Here is a 20,340-nt window from a genome sequence, read left to right as displayed (position 1 = left end):
CGTCATCGCTAGTGCCTTTGGCAGCCGAAGACCAACTTTAGTCAGGATAACTTGTACTAGATGTTCCCCTCAAAATGGCCGTTGTTGGCGCCCTTCCCGCTCGATATTTGGGAACTGGCCCAAGGCCTCTATAAATAGGACTAGCCACCACAATAGAGGGGGATCCAGATTTTGGGAAAACATAGAGAGAGAGAGGTGATCGAACTCACACAAGCAGTTCATCGCACCAGCTCAAGAACACCTCTCGCGAGGCCGTTCTTCCCCTGTACTATTCATCATCAGCCCCTGAGGCAATCCACCACACCACACAATGGAGTAGGGTATTACACCACAACGGTGGCCCGAACCAGTATAAATCTCGTGTCCCTTGTGTTGTTCCTCGTTTTTAGCTTAGATCTCACGAGACGATCGGACGTAGGACGGTAGGGGAGAGATCTTCGTGCGCACCCCAGGGTTTGAACCTTAAGGGTCTGCAGGAACCCAACATCCGACAGCAGTTTGCATCTCCGCCAAGTCATAGAGAGTTTTCTCTCTGTCATCTTTGAGCGTCGAGATCTCCTTGTCGTGATCCTACAGATCCGCCTCCAGCTTCTTCACCTTGTCAGCCAACTCATTCTTGGTGGCCTCTACAGCTTCGGCGGCTTTGATGGCTTCCTTCAGCTTGTCGGTGTGGTCCAAGACCAGAGCGTCAAGTGCTTCTTTGTGCTTCTGCTCCAGCTCTTGGGTCCGCTGCGTGACAAGCTTTTCAATTTCTTCGTCCTTGCCGCGGGGCTTGGCGGGAAGCGCCTCCTCGCAAGCGGCAAGGTCCTCTTCGTGAGCATCAAGCCTGACACGGTGTTTTGTTAAGCGAGCCTCTTCTGCAATAGCCTGTTGAGCGGCCTCTTCCTATGCCTTCTTGACGTCGGACTGCTTCAGGAGGAGCTCGTCCCAACTTTGGCTGAGCTACTCCCGACCAGTCCTGAACTCCTGCCAAGCCTCGGTGTACTAACCCTGCATTTGCTCGATGCGACTCTGGAAGTCTGCCTCTGCTGCTTTGACAACTGCTGCCCTAGAGTCCAACTTCTCCTTTCAGGTGCGGTGAAGCGCCCGGAGCTTCTGGAAGTTATCGCTCATGGCCTGGAGGAGTTGTTCTTCTTTCGATCCACTGCTGCTGGCGTGCGGCTTGTCAACGATCTTGAGCCCGGCAGCAGCACTAACTTCCTCGTCAAAAGTCTCTCCTTTGATTGGCACTCTAGTGCTTGCCATCCCTGGGATGTTGATGAACAGGTTGTCGCCAACCTTTAGGTATCTGCTTGAGGGGGGACTTCGGATGTTGACGGTTGATCCTCGACAACTGCCTCACCGGAAACTGAGGGCTCCGGGACCGGCGTAGCGCTGGGTGCTCCTGCGGTAGGATTGTTGTCAGTACGGTCGCCGGTCTCCTTGTCCCCCCCAGCAGACCCCCTCACGTTTTCTTCACGCACATCCTTGGCAGTCTTGTCAGCAGAAGTTCTGGTGGCCTCGGCGACAACATCCTTGGTGGTCTTCTCGATGATGACGTTGACGTCCATTTGTTCCGTCAAGGTGAGATCTGAAAGACAAGGAGGAGAAACTAGATGAGACCAAGGATGAAGTTCATGACAGAAAGAAAAGAGAAAAAGATCAAACAGGAAGAATGATAAGTGCCCTGAAGCAAGTGGCTTGCCCGTGGCGAGCAGCTGGGAGGTGGTTCCTTCCCTGGCAACATTTGTTGCCGGCATGGGGACTGTTGGCGCCTGTGCTTACTGGCTCTTCCTCCACGCGAGTGGGATCGTCAGTGGAATCCCTTACCAGGGATCCATCCCTGGGCGGCGTGGTTGATGGAGGCGGAACATCGGGGGCGGCCCTCAATGGCCCTCCTTGCTGCCTGATACGTCTCCAACGTATCTATATTTTTTTATTGTTCCATGCTATTATATTATCTATCTTGGATGTTTTATATGCATTTATATGCTATTCTATATGATTTTTGGGACTAGCCTATTAACCTAAAGCCTAGTGCCAGTTTCTGTTTTTTCCTTGTTTTTGGGTTTTCGCTGGAAAGGAATATCAAACAGAGTCCAATTGACCTGAAACTTTACGAGAATTGTTTTGGACCAAAAGAAGCCCATGGAGTACCAGAGATGCACCAGAGGAGTCTTGAGGCCACCACAAGGGTGGGGGCGTGCCCCCGACCTTGTGGGCCCCTCGTGGACTCCCCTGACTTGTTCTCGACGCCACCACCTCTTATATATCCCCAAACCTCCAAAACAGAACCGAGATCGGGAGTTCTGTCGCTGCAAGCCTCTATAGCACCCAAAAACCAATCAAGGCCCTGTTCCGGCACCCAGTCGGAGGGGGAATCATCACCGGTGGCCATCTTCATCATCTCAGCGCTCTCCATGACAAGGAGGGAGTAGTTCACTCTCGGGGCTAAGGGTATGTACCACTAGCTATGTGTTTGATCTCTCTCTCTCTCTCATATTCTTGATATGGCACGATCTTGATGTACCGCGAGCTTTGCTATTATAGTTGGATCTTATGATGTTTCTCCCCCTCTGCCTTCTTGTAATGGATTGAGTTTTCCCTTTGAAGTTATCTCATCGGATTGAGTATTTAAGTATTTGAGAACACTTGATGTATGTCTTTCATGTGCTTATCTGTGGTGACAATGGGATATTCACGTGATCTACTTGATGTATGTTTTGGTGATCAACTTACGGGTTTTGTGACCTTGTGAACTTATGCATTGGGGTTGGCACACGTTTTCGTCTTGACTCTCCGGTAGAAACTTTGGGGCACTCTTTGAAGTTCTTTGTGTTGGTTTAATAGATGAATCTGAGATTGTGTGATGCATATCGTATAATCAAACCCATGGATACTTGTGGTGACATTGGAGTATCTAGGTGACATTGGGGTTTTGGTTGATGTGTGTCTTAAGGTGTTATTTTAGTACGAACTCTAGGGTTGTTTGTGACATTATAGGAATAGCCCAATAGATCGATCAGAAAGAATAACTTTGAGGTGGTTTCGTACCCTACAGTAATCTCTTCGTTTGTTCTCTGCTATTAGTGACTTTGGAGGGACTCTTTGTTGCACCTTGAGGGATTGTTATATGATCTAATTATGTTATGATTGTTGAGAGAACTTGCACTAGTTAAAGTATGAACCCAAGGCCTTATTTCTAAGCATTACGATACCGTTTTCGCTCACTTTTTATCACTAGTTACCTTGCTGTTTTTATATTTTTAGATTACAAAAACCTATATCTACCATCCATATTACGCTTGTATCACCATATCTTCGCCGAACTAGTGCACCTATACAATTTACCATTGTATTGGGCGTGTTGGGGACACAAGAGATTCTTTGTTGTTTGGTTGCAGGGTTGTTTGAGAGAGACCATCTTCATCCTACGCCTCCCATGGATTGATAAATCTTAGGTCATTCACTTGAGGGAAATTTTCTACTGTCCTACAAACCTCTGCACTTGGAGGCCCAACAATGTCTCAAAGAAGAAGGTGCATAGTAGACATCAAGCTCTTTTCTGGCGCCATTGCCGGGGAGGTTAGTGCTTGAAGGTATATATTTAGATCTTGCAATCGAATCTTTTTGTTTCTTGTTTTATCACAAGTTTTGTCTAAAAAAGAGAACTACAAAAAAATGGAATTGAGGTTGCCTCATATGCTTCATCTTATTAATGTCTTTCATGAAAATGATGGAAAGGAAAATTGTGCTCAAGTGCTAGAAGAAGAAGTTTATAAAATGTTTCGCACTAAATATTTGAATGATGAGCATGATTGCAATGTTGTTAGTATGAATTCTTTGAATACCCATGATGCTAATGATATGCAAAGCCACAAGCTTGGGGATGCTATGTTTTATGAAGATGATATTTTTTGTCCCCCCCCCCCAAGTTTTGAGGAGCAAATTTATTATGATGATAGCATGCCTCCTATTTATGCTGATTATGTTCATGAAAGTGGTTTCAGAGAGGTCATGACTTTATTTAGTGATGAATCCACTATTTCGGAAGAGGTTCCAATTGATTATGAGAACAAAGTTGCTATCTATGATTATTACAATGATGAAATGTATGCTATAAAGAATAATGATAACCATGAAACTTGTCATCATGATTTTAATTTTCAATTGGATTATGCCTCACATGATAGTTATTTTGTTGAGTTTGCTCCCACTATTCTGAATAAGAAGAATTTTGCCTATGTGTAGTAAAATTTATATGCGTGTGCATCAGGAGAATAATGCTTTATGTGATGGTTATATTGTTTAATTCATTCATGATGCTACTAAAAATTATTATGAGAGAGGAACATGTGCTCTTACATATTGCAATAATATCAAGTTTCCTCTTTATGTGTTGAAATTTTTGAAGTTGCACTTGTTTTGCCTTCCTATGCAAGTTGATTCTTGTCCCATAAGTTGTTTGCTCCCAAAATCCCTATGAATAGGAAGTGGGTTAGACTTAAATGTGCTTGTCATATGCTTCATGATGCTCCCATTATGTTTCAATTCTTATCTTTTGTGTGAGCATCATTGAAATCATCATGCCTAGCTAGAAAGGCAATAAAGAAAAGTGCTTGTTGGGAGACAACCCAACATTTATACCTACTATTTTGGTGTGTCCACATGGTTAAGCTACTTTAGTACTCATGTTTTATAGCTTGTGTTTCAATAAAGTGCCATGTAACACCTTTGGGGTGGCTTACGGTAATAGTTGATTTGATCTTGCTGAAAAACAGAAACTTTTGCACTCACGAAAACAATTTTTATAATTCAAAGAAGAGCGATTTTAAGTTGATTATTTTTGAAGAAGATTAATAAACAAATTTCTAAGGATTTCCTAATTTCTTGGGATTTTTGGAGGTACATAAGTATTCGAGAGTTACAGATTACTACAGACTGTTCTGTTTTTCACAGATTCTGTTTTCTATGTGTCGTTTGCTTATTTTGATGAATCTATGAGTAGTATCGGAGGGAATGAACCATAGAGAAGTTGGAATACAGTAGATAATACACCAATATAAATAAATAATGAGTTCACAACAGTACCAAAAGTGGTGATTTATTTTCTTATACTAACGGAGCTTATGAGATTTCCTATTGAGTTTTCTGTTGTGAAGTTTTCAAGTTCTGGGTAAAGTTTCGATGGACAATGGAATAAGGAGTGGAAAGAGCCTAAGCTTGGGGGTGCCCAAGGCAACCCAAGGTAATATTCAAGGACAACCAAGAGCCTAAGATTGGGGATACCCCGGGAAGGCATCCCCTCTTTCGTCTTCGTCTATCGGTAACTTTACTTGAGGCTATATTTTTATTCACTACATGATATGTGTTTTGCTTGGAGCGTCTTGTATGATTTGAGTCTTTGCTTTTTAGTTTGCCACAATCATCCTCGATGTACACACCTTTTTGGAGAGATATGCATGAATCGTGATCTATTAGAATACTCTATGTACTTCACTTATATCTTTTGAGCTAGGCAATTTTGCTCTATGTGCTTCACTTATGTTTTTTTGAGCACGGTGGTAGTTTTATTTTGTAGAAATTGATGAACTCTCGTGCTTAACTTATATTATTTTGAGAGTCTCTAATCAGCATGGTCATTTTCTTTGCTTGTAAAATTAGTCCTAATATGATAGGCATCCAAGAGGGATATAATAAAAACTTTCATAAAAAAGTGCATTGAATACTATGAGAAGTTTGATTCCTTATGATTGTTTTGAGATATGAAGATGGTGATATTAGAGTCATGCTAGTGAGTAGTTGTGAATTTGAGAAGTACTTGTCTTGAAGTTTGTGAGTCCCGTAGCATGCACATATGGTGAACTGTTATGTAACAAAGTTGGAGCATGAGATATTTTTTGATTGTCTTCCTTATGAGTGGCGGTCGCGGACGAGCGATGGTCTTTTCCTACCAATATATCCCCCTAGGAGCATGCACGTAGTACTTTGTTTCAATGACTAATAGATTTTGCAATAAGTATGTGACTTCTTTATGACTAATATTGAGTCCATGGATTATACGCACTCTCACTCTTCCATTATTGCTAGCCTCTTCTGTACCATGCATTGCCCTTTCCCACCTCGAGAGTCGGTGCAAACTTCGCCGGTGCATCCAAACCCGTGATATGATATGCTCTGTCTCACATAAGCCTACTTATATCTTCCTCAAAACAGACACCATACCAACCTATTATGGCATTTCCATAGTCATTTCGAGACATATTTCCATGCAACTTTCCACCGTTCCTTTTATTATGACACGTTCCATCATTGTCATATTGCTTTGCATGATCATGTAGTTGATATCATATTTGTGGCAAAGCCACCGTTCATAATTCTTTCATAAATGTCACTCTTGATTCATTGCACATCCCAATACACCGCTGGAGGCATTCATACAGAGTCATATTTTGTTCTAACTATCGAGTTGTAATTCCTGAGTTGTAAAGTAAATAAAAGTGTGATAATCATCATTATTAGAGCATTGTCCCATGTGAGGAAAGGATGATGGAGACTATGATTCCCTCACAAATCGAGATGAGACTCCGGATGAAAAAAATAAAAAATAATAATAGGCCAAAAAAAGAGAGAGGGCCCAAAAAACAAAAAAAAATTAGAGAAAAGAGAGAAGGGGCAATGCTACTATCCTTTTACCACACTTGTGCTTCAAAGTAGCACCATGATCTTCATGATAGAGAGTCTCTTATATTGTCACTTTCATATACTAGTGGGAAATTTTCATTATAGAACTTGGCTTGTATATTCCAATGATGGGCTTGATGTCTACTACACAACCTTCTTCTTGTAGACGTTGTTGGGCCTGCAAGTGCACAGGTTTGTAGGACAGTAGCAAATTTCCCTCAAGTGGATGACCTAAGGTTTATCAATCCGTAGGAGGCGTAGGATGAAGATGGTCTCTCTCAAACAACCCTGCAACCAAATAACAAAGAGTCTCTTGTGTCCCCAACACACCCAATACAATGGCAAATTGTATAGGTGCACTAGTTCGGCAAAGAGATGGTGATACAAGTGCAAAATAGATAGTAGATAAAGGTTTTTGTAACCTGAAATAATAAAAACAGCAAGGTAGCAAGCGGTAAAAGTGAGGGTCAAAGGTATTGCAATGATAGGAAACAAGGCCTAGGGTTCATACTTTCACTAGTTTAAGTTCTCTCAACAATAATAACATAGATAGAACATATGACAAGCCCTCAACATGCGACAAAGAGTCACTCCAAAGCCACTAATAGCGGAGAACAAACGTAGAGATTATGGTCGGGTACGAAACCACCACAAAGCTATTCTTTCGGGTCGATCTATAAAAGAGTTCGTACTAGAATAACACCTTAAGATACAAATCAACCAAAATCCTAATGTCACCTAGATACTCCATTGTCACCTCAAGTATCCGTGGGCATGATTATACGATATGCATCACACAATCTCAGATTCATCCAACCAACATAAAAGTACTTCAAAGAGTGCCCCAAAGCTACTACCGGAGAGTCAAGAACATGTGCCAACCCCTATGCATAGGTTCCCAAGTGTCACGAAACCCGCAAGTTGATCACCAAAACATACATCAAGTGGATCAATAGAATAACCCATTGTCACCACGGTTATCCCACGCAAGACATACATCAAGTGTTCATAAAAGACTCAATCCGATAAAATAACTTCAAAGGGGAAACTCAATTCATCACAAGAGAGTAGAGGGGGAGAAACATCATAAGATCCAACTACAATAGCAAAGCTCGGGATACATCAAGATCGTGCCATAGAGGAACACGAGAGAGAACACGAGAGAGAGAGAGATCAAACACATAGCTACTGGTACATACCCTCAGCCCCGAGGGTGAACTACTCCCTCCTCGTCATGGATAGCGCCGGGATGATGAAGATGGCCTCCAGTGATGGGATCCCCATCCGGCAGGGTGCCGGAACGGGGTCCCGATTGGTTTTTGGTGGCTACAGAGGCTTGCGGTGGCGGAACTCCCGATCTATTTTCTTTTCTGGAAGTTTTAGGGTATGTAGGTATATATGGGTGCAGGGAGAACGTCGGTGGAGCTACAGGGGCCCCACGAGGCAGGGGGGCACGCCCAGGGGGGAGGGCGTGCCCCCCACCCTCGTGAGCACCTCCCGTATCTTCTGACGTGGGGTCCAAGTCCATCAGGTGGGTTTCCTTCCAAAAATAACTTCTCTAGTTGACTTCGTTCCGTTTTGACTCCGTTTGATATTCCTTTTCCTCGAAACACTGAAATAGGCATAAAACATCAAATCTGGGCTGGGCCTCCGGTTAATAGGTTAGTCCCAAAAATAATATAAAAGTGGATAATAAAGCCCAATATTGCCTAAAACAGTAGATAAAGTAGCATGGAGCAATCAAAAATTATAGATACGTTGGAGACGTATCAAGCATCCCCAAGCTTAATTCCTACTTGTCCTCGAGTAGGTAAATGATAAAAAAGAATTTTTGATGCGGAGTGATACTTTGGCATAATTTCATTGTGAACCTTCTTAATTGTGATATGAATATTCAGATCCGAAAGATTCAAGACAAAAGTTCACATTGACACAAAAATAATAATACTTCAAGCATACTAATCAAAGCAATCATGTCTTCTCAAATAACATGGCAAAAGAAAGTTCATCCCTACAAAATCATATAGTTAGGCTATGCTTCATTTTCGTCACACAAAGATGTTCCCAACTTCTATACCCCCGATGACAAGCCAAGCAATTGTTTCATACTTAAATAATCTCAAACTTTTTCAACCTTCACGCAATACATGAGCGTGAGCCATGGATATAGCACTATGGGTGGAATAGAATATGATGATGGGGATTGTGTGGAGAAGACAAAAAGGAGAAAGTCTCACATTGACGAGGATAATCAACGGGCTATGGAGATGCCCATCAATTGATGTCAACATGAGGAGTAGGGATTGCCATGCAACGAATGCACTAGAGCTATAAATGCTCAACAAAAGAAAACTAGTGGGTGTGCATCCAACTTGCTTACTCACGAAGACCTAGGGCATTTGAGGAAGCCCATCGTAGGAATATACAAGCCAAGTTCTATAATGAAAAATTCCCACTAGTATGAAAAGACAACTTATGAGACTCACTACATGAAGAACAAGGTGCTACTTTGAAGCACAATATATGAGACTCACTACATGAAGAACAAGGTGCTACTTTGAAGCACAAGTGTGGAAAAGAGATAGTAGCATTGCCCTTTTCTTTTCTTTTCTTTTGGGCCTTTCTTTTTTTGGCCTTTCTCTTTTTTTTGGGCCTTTCTTTTTTTGGCCTTTCTCTTTTTTTTGGGCAATGCTCTAATAATGATGATCATCACACTTCTATTGATTACAACACAAGGATTACAACTCGAAACTTAGAACAAGATATGACTCTATATGAATGCCTCCGGCGGTGTACCGGATGGTGCAATGAATCAAGAGTGACATGTATGAAAAATAATGCATGGTGGCTTTGCCACAAATTCGATGTCAACTACAAGATCATGCAATGGCAATATCACAAAAGTAATGCATGTCATGATGATGATGGTGGAAGTTGCATGGCAATATATCTCGGAATGGCTATGGAAATGCCATAATAGGTAGGTATGGTGGCTGTTTTGAGGAAGATATAAGGAGGTTTATGTGTGATAGAGCGTATCGTATCACGGGGTTTGGATGCACCGGCGAAGTTTGCACCAACTCTCAAGGTGAGAAAGGGCAATGCACGGTACCGAAGAGGCTAGCAATGACGGAAAGGTGAGAGTGCGTATAATCCATGGACTCAACATTAGTCAAAAGAACTCATATACTTATTGCAAAAATTTAGAAGTCATCAAAAATTCAAGTACTACGCGCATGCTCCTAGGGGGATAGATTGGTAGGAAAAGACCATCGCTCGTCCCCGACCGCCACTCATAAGGATGCACAAGCCAGGTACACTTCATGTTTCAAATTTGTTACACAACTTTAACCATACGTGCATGCTACGGGATTTGCAAACTTCAACACAAGTATTTCTCAAATTCATAATCACCCAACTAGCACGACTATGATATTATCACCTCCATATCTCAAAACAATTATTAAGCATCAAACTTATCTTAGTATTCAATTCACTCAAAAGAAAGTTTCACATATCTTGAACACCAAGTATATTAACATTAAGCAAATTACCATGCTATTAAAGACTCTCAAAATAATCTAAGTGAAGCATGAGAGATCAAATAGTTTCTTTAAAACAAATCCACCACCGTGCTCTAAAAGATCTAAGTGAAGCACTGGACCAAAAATTATCACGCTCAAAAGATATAAGTGAAGCACTACGAGCAAAACTATCAAGCTCAAAAGATATAAGTGAAGCACATAGAGTATTCTAGCAAATTCCAATTTGTGTAAGGCTCTCTCTCATTAAAGAAATTCAGATCTTGATACTTTATTCAAACAGCAAGAAAAGGTAAAGAAAACTACATTGCAAGGATAGCACAACTCATGTGAAGAAGCAAAAACTTAGGCTCAACCGATACTAACCGATAGTTGTTGAAGAAGAAAGGTGGGATGCCTACTGGGGCATCCCCAAGCTTAGATGCTTGAGACTTCTTGAAATATTATCTTGGGGTGCCTTGGGCATCCCCAAGCTTGAACTTTTGTGTCTCCTTAATTCCTCTCATATCATGGTTTCTCTTCTTTTTATCAAAAGCTTCATTCTCAACAAACTCAACAAGAACTCGTGAGATAGGTTAGTATAAACCAATGCAAAACCTTATCATTTCTACTGTAACAAATCACTAAATTATTATTCAACATTGAATACTAAATGCCTCTGCATATTTAATACTCCTATCATCAAATAGAATCATTAAACAAGCAAACATATGCAAACAATGCAACCATAACAGCAATCTGCCAAAACAGTACAGTATGTAAAGAATGCAAGAGTATCAATACTTCCCTAACTCCAAAAATTATGAACTAAAATTCCCACTGTAATAAATTTATCAGATATCAATATGCAGAAAGATTCAACGTTATACCATGCTCTGACTTTTCTAGGGAATTTTTGCAACAGCGGTAAACTTTCTGTTTTCAAACAGCAACATGCATACTAGCAAAATAAGCATGGCAAAGGCTATCCTTGACTTTTTTATTGAAACTAAAGATGTAAAACACTATTCTAACTAACAGCAAATGAAAACTAACAAAATAAAATAACGCTCCAAGAAAAACACATATCATGTGGTGAATAAAAATATAGCTCCAAGTAAAGTTACCGATGAACGAAGACGAAAGAGGGGATGCCTTCCGGGGCATCCCCAAGCTTAGTTGCTTGGTTGTCCTTGAATATTACCTTGGGGTGCCTTGGGAATCCCCAAGCTTAGGCTCTTGCCACTCCTTGTTCCATAGTCCATCGAATCTTTACCCAAAACTTGAAAACTTCAACCACACAAAACTCAACACAAAACTCGTAAGCTCCGTTAGTATAAGAAAACAAAACCACGACTTAGGTACTGTAATGAACTCATTCTAAATTCATATTGGTGTAAAACCTACTGTATTCCAACTTCTCTATGGTTCATACCACTTAATACTAGCCATAGATGCATCAAAATAAGCAAACAACACATAGAAAACAGAATCTGTCAAAAACAGAACAGTCTGTAGTGATCTATATAAAACGTATACTTCTGGAACCCCAAAAATTATGAAATAAATTTCTGGACCTGAGCAATTTGTCTATTAATCATCTGCAAAAAGAATCAACCTAAAATCACTCTCCAGTAAAAAAATGGCAGCTAATCTCGTGAGCGCTAAAGTTTATGTTTTTCACAGCAACATCATATAAACTTCACCCAAGTCTTCCCAAAGGTTCTACTTGGCACTTTATTGAAACAAAAGCTATAAAACATGATTATTACAGTATCATAATAATGTGGACACACAAAAACATTAAGGATAAATATAGTATTGTATCCCAACAAGCGATTTTCTTTAATGCCTTTTAGCTAGGCATGATGATGACAATGATGCTCACATAAAAGATAAGAATTGAAACATAACGGGAGCATCATGAAGCATATGACTAGCACATTTAAGTCTAACCCACTTCCTATGCATAGGGATTTTGTGATCAAACAACTTATGGGAACAATAATTAACTAGCATAGGATGGCACAACAAGCATAACTTCAAGAATTTAAGCACATAGAGAGGAAACTTGACATTATTGCAATTCCTACAAGCATATGTTCCTCCCTCATAATAATTTTCAGTAGCATCATGAATGAATTCAACAATATAACCAGCACCTAAAGCATTCTTTTCATGATCTACAAGCATAGAAAATTTTCTACTCTCCACATAAGCAAACTTTTTCTTTATAGCATACGTATCATCACAATAATCATCATAGATAGGAGGCATGCTTTCATCATAGTAAATTTGCTCATCAGAGCTTGGGGGACAAAATATATCATATTCATCAAACATAGCTTCCCCAAGCTTGTGGATTTGCATATCATTAGCATCATGGATATTCAAGGAATTCATACTAACAACATTGCAATCATGCTGATCATATAAAATCATTCTATAGATTTCTTCTTCTAGCACTTGAGCACAATTTTCTTTTCCATCATACTCACGAAAGATATTAAAAAGGTGAAGCGTATGAGACAAACTCAACTCCATTTTTTTGTAGTTTTCCTTTATAAAATAAACTAGTGCTAAAACAAGAAACAAAAAGATTCAATTGCAAGATCTAAAGATATACCTTCACTTACCTAGCCTCCCCGGCAACGGCGCCAGAAAAGAGCTTGATGTCTACTACACAACCTTCTTCTTGTAGACGTTGTTGGGCCTGCAAGTGCACAGTTTGTAGGACAGTAGCAAATTTCCCTCAAGTGGATTACCTAAGGTTTATCAATCCATAGGAGGCGTAGGATGAAGATGGTCTCTCTCAAACAACCCTGCAACCAAATAACAAAGAGTCTCTTGTGTCCCCAACACACCCAATACAATGGCAAATTGTATAGGTGCACTAGTTCGGCGAAGAGATGGTGATACAAGTGCAAAATAGATAGTAGATAAAGGTTTTTGTAATCTGAAATAATAAAAACAGCAAGGTAGCAAGCGGTAAAAGTGAGCGTAAAAGGTATTGCAATGATAGGAAACAAGGCCTAGGGTTCATACTTTCACTAGTGTAAGTTCTCTCAACAATAATAACATATATAGAACATATGAAAAGCCCTCAACATGCGACAAAGAGTCACTCCAAAGCCACTAATAGCGGAGAACAAACATAGAGATTATGGTCGTGTACGAAACCACCACAAAGCTATTCTTTCGGATCGATCTATAAAAGAGTTCGTACTAGAATAACACCTTAAGATACAAATCAACCAAAACCCTAATGTCACCTAGATACTCCATTGTCACCTCAAGTATCCGTGGGCATGATTATATGATATGCATCACACAATCTCAGATTCATCCAACCAACATAAAAGTACTTCAAAGAGTGCCCCAAAGCTACTTCCGGAGAGTCAAGAACGTGTGCCAACCCCTATGCATAGGTTCCCAAGTGTCACGAAACCCGCAAGTTGATCACCAAAACATACATCAAGTGGATCAATAGAATTACCCATTGTCACCACGGTTATCCCACGCAAGACATACATCAAGTGTTCATAAAAGACTCAATCCGATAAAATAACTTCAAAGGGGAAACTCAATTCATCACAAGAGAGTAGAGGGGGAGAAACATCATAAGATCCAACTACAATAGCAAAGCTCGGGATACATCAAGATCGTGCCATAGAGGAACACGAGAGAGAGAGAGATCAAACACATAGCTACTAGTACATACCCTCAGCCCCGAGGGTGAACTACTCCCTCCTTGTCATGGATACCACCGGGATGATGAAGATGGCCTTCGGTGATGGGATCCCCCTCCGGTAGGGTGCCGGAATGGGGTCCCGGTTGGTTTTTGGTGGCTACAGAGGCTTGCGGCGGCGGAACTCCCAATCTATTTTCTTTTCTGGAAGTTTTAGGGTACGTAGGTATATATGGGTGCAGGGAGAACGTCGGTGGAGCTACGGGGGCCCCACGAGGCAGGGGGCGCGCCCAGGGGGGAGGGCGCGTCCCCCACCCTCATGAGCACCTCCTATATCTTCTGACATGGGGTCCAAGTCCATCAGGTGGGTTTCCTTCCAAAAATAACTTCTCTAGTTGATTTCATTCCGTTTTGACTCTGTCTGATATTCCTTTTCCTTGAAACACTAAAACAGGCATAAAACAGCAAATCTGGGCTGGGCCTCCGGTTAATAGGTTAGTCCCAAAAATAATATAAAAGTGGATAATAAAGCCCAATATTGCCTAAAACAGTAGATAAAGTAGCATGGAGCAATCGAAAATTATAGATACGTTGGAGACGTATCAGGGCTTCCTCAAATTGCCCTAGGTCTTCGTGAGCAAGCGAGTTGGATGCACACCCACTTAGTTTCTTTTTGAGCTTTCGTAAACTTAAAGCTCTAGTGCATCCATTGCATGGCAATCCCTAATCACTCACATTGATATCTATTGATGGGTATCTCCATAGCCCATTGATATGCCTAGTTGATGTGAGACTATCTCCTTCTTTTTGTCTTCTCCACAACCACCTTCTATTCCACCTATAGTGTTATGTGCATGGCTCATGCTCATGTATTGCGTGAAAGTTGAAAAGGTTTGAGAACATCAAAAGTATGAAACAATTGCTTGGCTTGTCATCGGGGTTGTGCATGATTTGAATATTCTGTGTGATGAGGATGGAGCATAGGCAGACTATATGATTTTGTAGGGATAGCTTTCTTTGGCCATGCTATTTTGAGAAGACATAATTGCCTTGTTAGTATGCTTGAAGTATTATTGTTTTTATGTCAATATTAAACTTTTGTTTTGAATCATACCGATCTGACCACTCATGCCACAATAAAGAGAATTACATGGATAAATATGTTAGGTAGCATTCCACATCAAAAATTCTGTTTTTATCATTTACCTACTTGAGGACGAGCAGGAATTAAGCTTAGGGATGCTTGATACGTCTCCAACATATCTATAACTTTTGATTGTTCCATGCTATTATATTATCTATCTTGGATGTTTTATATGCATTTATATGCTATTTTATATGATTTTTGGACTAACCTATTAACCTAGTGCCCAGTCCCAGCTTCTGTTTTTTCCTTGTTTTTGGGTTTCACGGGAAAGGAATATCAAACGGAGTCCAATTGACCTAAAACTTTACGACAGTTGTTTTTGGACCAAAAGAAGCCCACAGAGTACTGGAGATGCACCAGAGGAGTCCCGACCCACCACAAGGGTGGGGGGCGCCCCTGACCTTGTGGGCCCCTTGTGGACTCCCCTGACTTATTCTTGATGCCAACACATCTTATATATCCCCAAACCTCCAGAACAAAACCGAGATCGGGAGTTCCGACGCCGCAAACCTCTTTAGCCACCAAAAACCAATCCGGACCATGTTCTGGCACCCTGCTGGAGGGGGGAATCATCACTGGTGGCCATATTCTTCATCCCGGCGCTCTCCAAGATGAGGAGGGAGTAGTTCGCTCTCGGGTCTGAGGGTATGTACCAGTAGCTATGTGTTTGATCTCTCTCTCTCTCTCTCTCTCTCTCTCTCTCTCTCGTGTTCTTGATATGGCATGATCTTGATGTACCGCAAGCTTTGCTATTATAGTTGGATCTTATGATGTTTCTCCCCCTATGCCTTCTTTTAATGGATTGACTTTTCCCTTTGAAGTTACCTTATCCGATTGAGTCTTTTAGGATTTGAGAACACCTGATGTATGTCTTTCATGTGCTTATTTGTGGTGACAATGGGATATTCACGTGATCTAATTGATGTATGTTTTGGTGATCAACTTGCGGGTTATGTGACCTTGTGAACTTATGCATAGGGGTTGGCACACGTTTTCATCTTGACTCTCCGGTAGAAACTTTGGGGAACTCTTTGAAGTTCTTTGTGTTGGTTTAATAGATGAATCTGAGATTGTGTGATGCATATCGTATAATCAAACCCATGGATACTTGTGGTGACATTGGAGTATCTAGGTGACATTGGGGTTTTGGTTGATGTGTGTCTTAAGGTGTTATTTTAGTACGAACTCTAGGGTTGTTTGTGACATTATAGGAATAGCCCAATAGATCGATCAGAAAGAATAACTTTGAGGTGGTTTCATACCCTACGATAATCTCTTCGTTTGTTCTCCGTTATTAGTGACTTCTGAGTGACTCTTTGTTGCACGTTGAGGGATTGTTATATGATCTAATTATGTTATCATTGTTGAGAGAACTTGCACTAGTGAAAGTATGAACCCTAGCCTTGTTTCTAAGCATTGCAATACCGTTTTCACTCACTTTTTTCACTAGTTACCTTGCTGTTTTTATATTTTCAGATTACAAAAACCTATATGTACCATCCATATTACGCTTGTATCACCATCTCTTCGCCGAACTAGTACACCTATACAATTTACCATTGTATTGGGTGTGTTGGGGACACAAGAGACTCTTTGTTATTTGGTTGCAGGGTTGTTTGAGAGAGACCATCTTCATCCTACGCCTCCCATGGATTGATAAACCTTAGGTCATCCACTTGAGGGAAATTTACTACTGTCCTACAAACCTTTGCACTTGGAGGCCCAACAACGTCTACAAGAAGAAGGTTGTGTAGTAGACATCACTGTTGTTCTTCTCCTGCAAGCCCGGTGATGTCAGCAGTGAAGATGTACACCCCAACGCCCGCCAGCAGGAAATGAGTAGTGGACTCACACAGAGGGTTGGGTTGGGGACTACGTCATAGGCTGAACTCCTGGCTGATGATGATGGTCTCCGACACACCTGCGGTGCCTGCTAGGAGCTCATCGCCCGTCGAAGTCTTGGCCTTCTTCGCCATCCATTCCGCCAACATCTCTGTATCTCTGCGGGGACATGCCAAAGCAAGAACAAATAAGATAAGCCTAACCAGAGACTCAGGGGATAAAGGAGGCGCCGAAACAATTACTCGTCTCTTTCCGGGCTCTCTTCTCTCCCCGGGTTAAAAGCAGAGATGTCAAAGTTGATCTCCGCTATGGAATCCATGCAAGGGGGTGGAGAAGGGGACCTGGGTCGCTTGGTGGTGGCAGGGGGCGGCAGGCTGATGTGGGCCCTCCCCGGTCACTGGTGCCGTCGTGCGAGCCGCCCCGCCTACTTTATTTGCTGCCGCAATTGTGCGCCCTGAACGATGCACGAGTTGATATTGAGGTTTTTGCTGCTGCACAGCCTTGTCTGCCGCCCCCTTGTCGGGAACCTCACCACTCGAGGAAACTTGCTGGACTGGCTCGCCGGAGATGGCTTTTCGAAGAGTACACCTCTTCTTCCCCAGAGGTGGGGGCTCCTCGTAAAGCTGCTCCTCGGCTGTATCTTCGATAGAACAGCCCCCGGCGACTTTGCCACTCCGCTCCCCAGCAGTTTCCTCCTGATCGGCAAGGTTTCCCTCTTCACTGGTTTCCTCTTCCACGAAGCGAACGCTGCCAGCCTCCACGGCAAGCCTCGCCACTTTCGCCCTGCTGGCGATATACGCTATTTCTTCATCAGTAGTTGGGCGGATGAAGTGCGACTCCTCCCGGATGGCCCTCTCCGACAAGTTCTCGAAGAACTCCTGTGCGCGCTCCACGTATGGCTGGATCCAAGTTCCGTCAAGGCCGTGGGTGTTGAACACTGGCATCATGGCGATGATTGAGGACAGAACAGAGTTGTTGCACAGGGAAATGATGCTTGCCAACAACTTGAACGACCTGTCAGACCTGAACAACTTGTGGCAGAGGGTTGTGTGCTGCATGACCGTCAAGTTGTTTTTCAAGCCAGGGCGCAGCCTCATGATATCTGTTGCATTCCAAAACTCTCAGGCTGGTCTCCCTTTGTTCTATAGAGGAGCGATGCAGCGGCGGAGGAAATCAGCACTGACCATCTCTATTGTGAGCCTGACAGCTCTGAGGCGTTTGATCCTGGTGATTGCGATTGTGAGCTTCTCGTCTTGAGGGTCGAGGGCACTCCAATCCTCGCCGCGGGTCAGCCTCACTTGCCAGGGTGAATAGTACGGCTGCGGATCTTTCTCTGTAATCTAGCACCACTTGCCTCGCCATTCATCCCACTTCTCACGGAAGACCCCGTCTGGGTATGTATCTTTGTTCCATGCCCTAGGGATCCAAGTGATGGAACCAGAAAGGGCTTCTCTAGCCTGGATACACGGGATGAAGTAGTGGCGAAAGAGGGTTGTATTGGGGATTACTTCGAAAAAGTTCTCACATAGGTGGGCGAAGACTGACATACATGTCACGGCATTCGGCGCAAAATCCAAAAGGTGGAAGACGAATGTGTACATGATGTCGACAAAGAATTCAGAGAACGGAGGGCAGATCCTACAATAAAAGTAGTAGGCAAAGAAGGGGAATTTATTTGGGCCGCCCTTGGTGGAAGCTAGAATCACGCGAGTGGCAGGGTGAGCCTTTGTCTCCCTCGACCACATGCACAAGTACCGCTCCTTCAAGGCGCTCACATCGAGCATCGGGGTGAAGACGACGTGCTCCTTCCGTAGCCTCGCCAGTTTGCTCTCCGGCACTCCCTTGCTCTTTCTCGCCTTGGGCGCCATGGCGACTGCGGGGGGTCGGGGGGCCGAAGACGATGAAAGTGCGGTGGCAGCGGACGGATGGGGAAAACACTGTTTCGAGCTAGAGGAAGAAGGCGGCTTCGGTTTCTAGATTGGAACGGGCGAGAGGTAAATGAGCAGCACCTCTGCAAATTCCTCTTTTTGTGGGGAAGGGGTGAGGCTGCCTCTTTACGGTTCGATGCAAAAGCATTTTCGCGGGCGTGCTGCTAATGCAGCCGTTCCGCGCGCGTATCCCACGTCGTGCACTCAATGTGGGTCGTGGGGAAGCACAGCTGACGAGATGATTACGGCAGTTAACCCCTGCCACGTGTACCGGTGCATTGTTTGGGCCTAGCCCAACAATGCCTCGCACCTGTGTGTGGCCCAGGCCCGGGGGCTCCTGTTAGTGTACTAAAGTTTGGGCTCTTTAGTACCCCCATACTTGTGCATTGGCAGTTGTAGCCATACCCGCGGCAAGGCCTGACGGGGACAACTAGGAGCGAATATGAGACGACCAAGGAGGCATCCAAGCCAGTGATCAGTAAATAGAAGACCAAAATCTGGGCTCCCGGCAAGGTTCTTGCCGGGATGGTTTGCAAAGCCCCGGCAAGACCATGACCCTTGAGGTTGAGAGCTCTGACACCATCGACAATGTCAAGGCTAAGATCCAGGGGCATCTGCGTGGTGGCATGCAGATCTTTGTGAAGACCCTCACCGGCAAGGTTCCGCTACCCTGCCACTGCTCCAGCGTAGCGACTAGCTTGCCAGCCTGGCATTGTAGGCCTCGTCATCCTAGATGCGTGTCGATATGGGGTGAGGCCGCGACGGACGGGACAGGCTCTTCTTCCATCCCCCAAGAAAGTTGGGGACACGTAAATGGTGCATTAAGTGTGTTTGTCCTAAGACGTCGGTGATAAGCATGTACACTATAGCAACTTTACACCTCCTGTATGCACTGTACGCCACTGTGGTAGCCCCTTAGACGTATAAAAGGAGGCCCAAGGCGATATGGGGAGGGACTTTTTCTGGGACTTCCTGGCCTAGTTTGCATGCGTAGCAATGAGCCAGAGCTCAAGAACTCCCAATACACCAAAGCAGGACTATGGTTTTACGCTTCTCAGCGGTCCGAACCTGGGTTAAAATCCCTCGTGTTGATCATTGGATCTGCTCTTTGTGCACACCTTTTTCCTTGCCGAACCTTAGAAGGGATCCATGGGATCCTATAGGTGTCGTCCCCGACAATCACAAGGTAAAGTATGAATCAAAAACTTCATTGAAAACTAACAAACTATGATCTCAGCCATTGAAGCAATTGCAATTTATCATAACATTGGAAAGAGTCAATTCAAGAGTTTTTCAGCAGGTCCACATACTCAACTATCATTTAGTCTTTCACAATTGCTAACACTCACGTGATACTTATGTGTTCAAAGCTTCAGTCAGACACAGAGAAAGATAGGGGCTTATAGTTTTGCCTCCCAACCTTTTACCTCAAGGGTAATGTCAACAATAATACTTTATGAGAACCTACATCTGAGTGGATATATATATATATATATATATATATATATATATATATATATATATATATGGATCTCTCCAACACATAGTGCT

The sequence above is a fragment of the Triticum aestivum genome, chromosome 4B (assembly GCF_018294505.1).
Source record: "Triticum aestivum cultivar Chinese Spring chromosome 4B, IWGSC CS RefSeq v2.1, whole genome shotgun sequence".
Classification (NCBI taxonomy): Eukaryota; Viridiplantae; Streptophyta; class Magnoliopsida; order Poales; family Poaceae; genus Triticum; species Triticum aestivum.
This window is presented reverse-complemented; position numbering follows the sequence as displayed.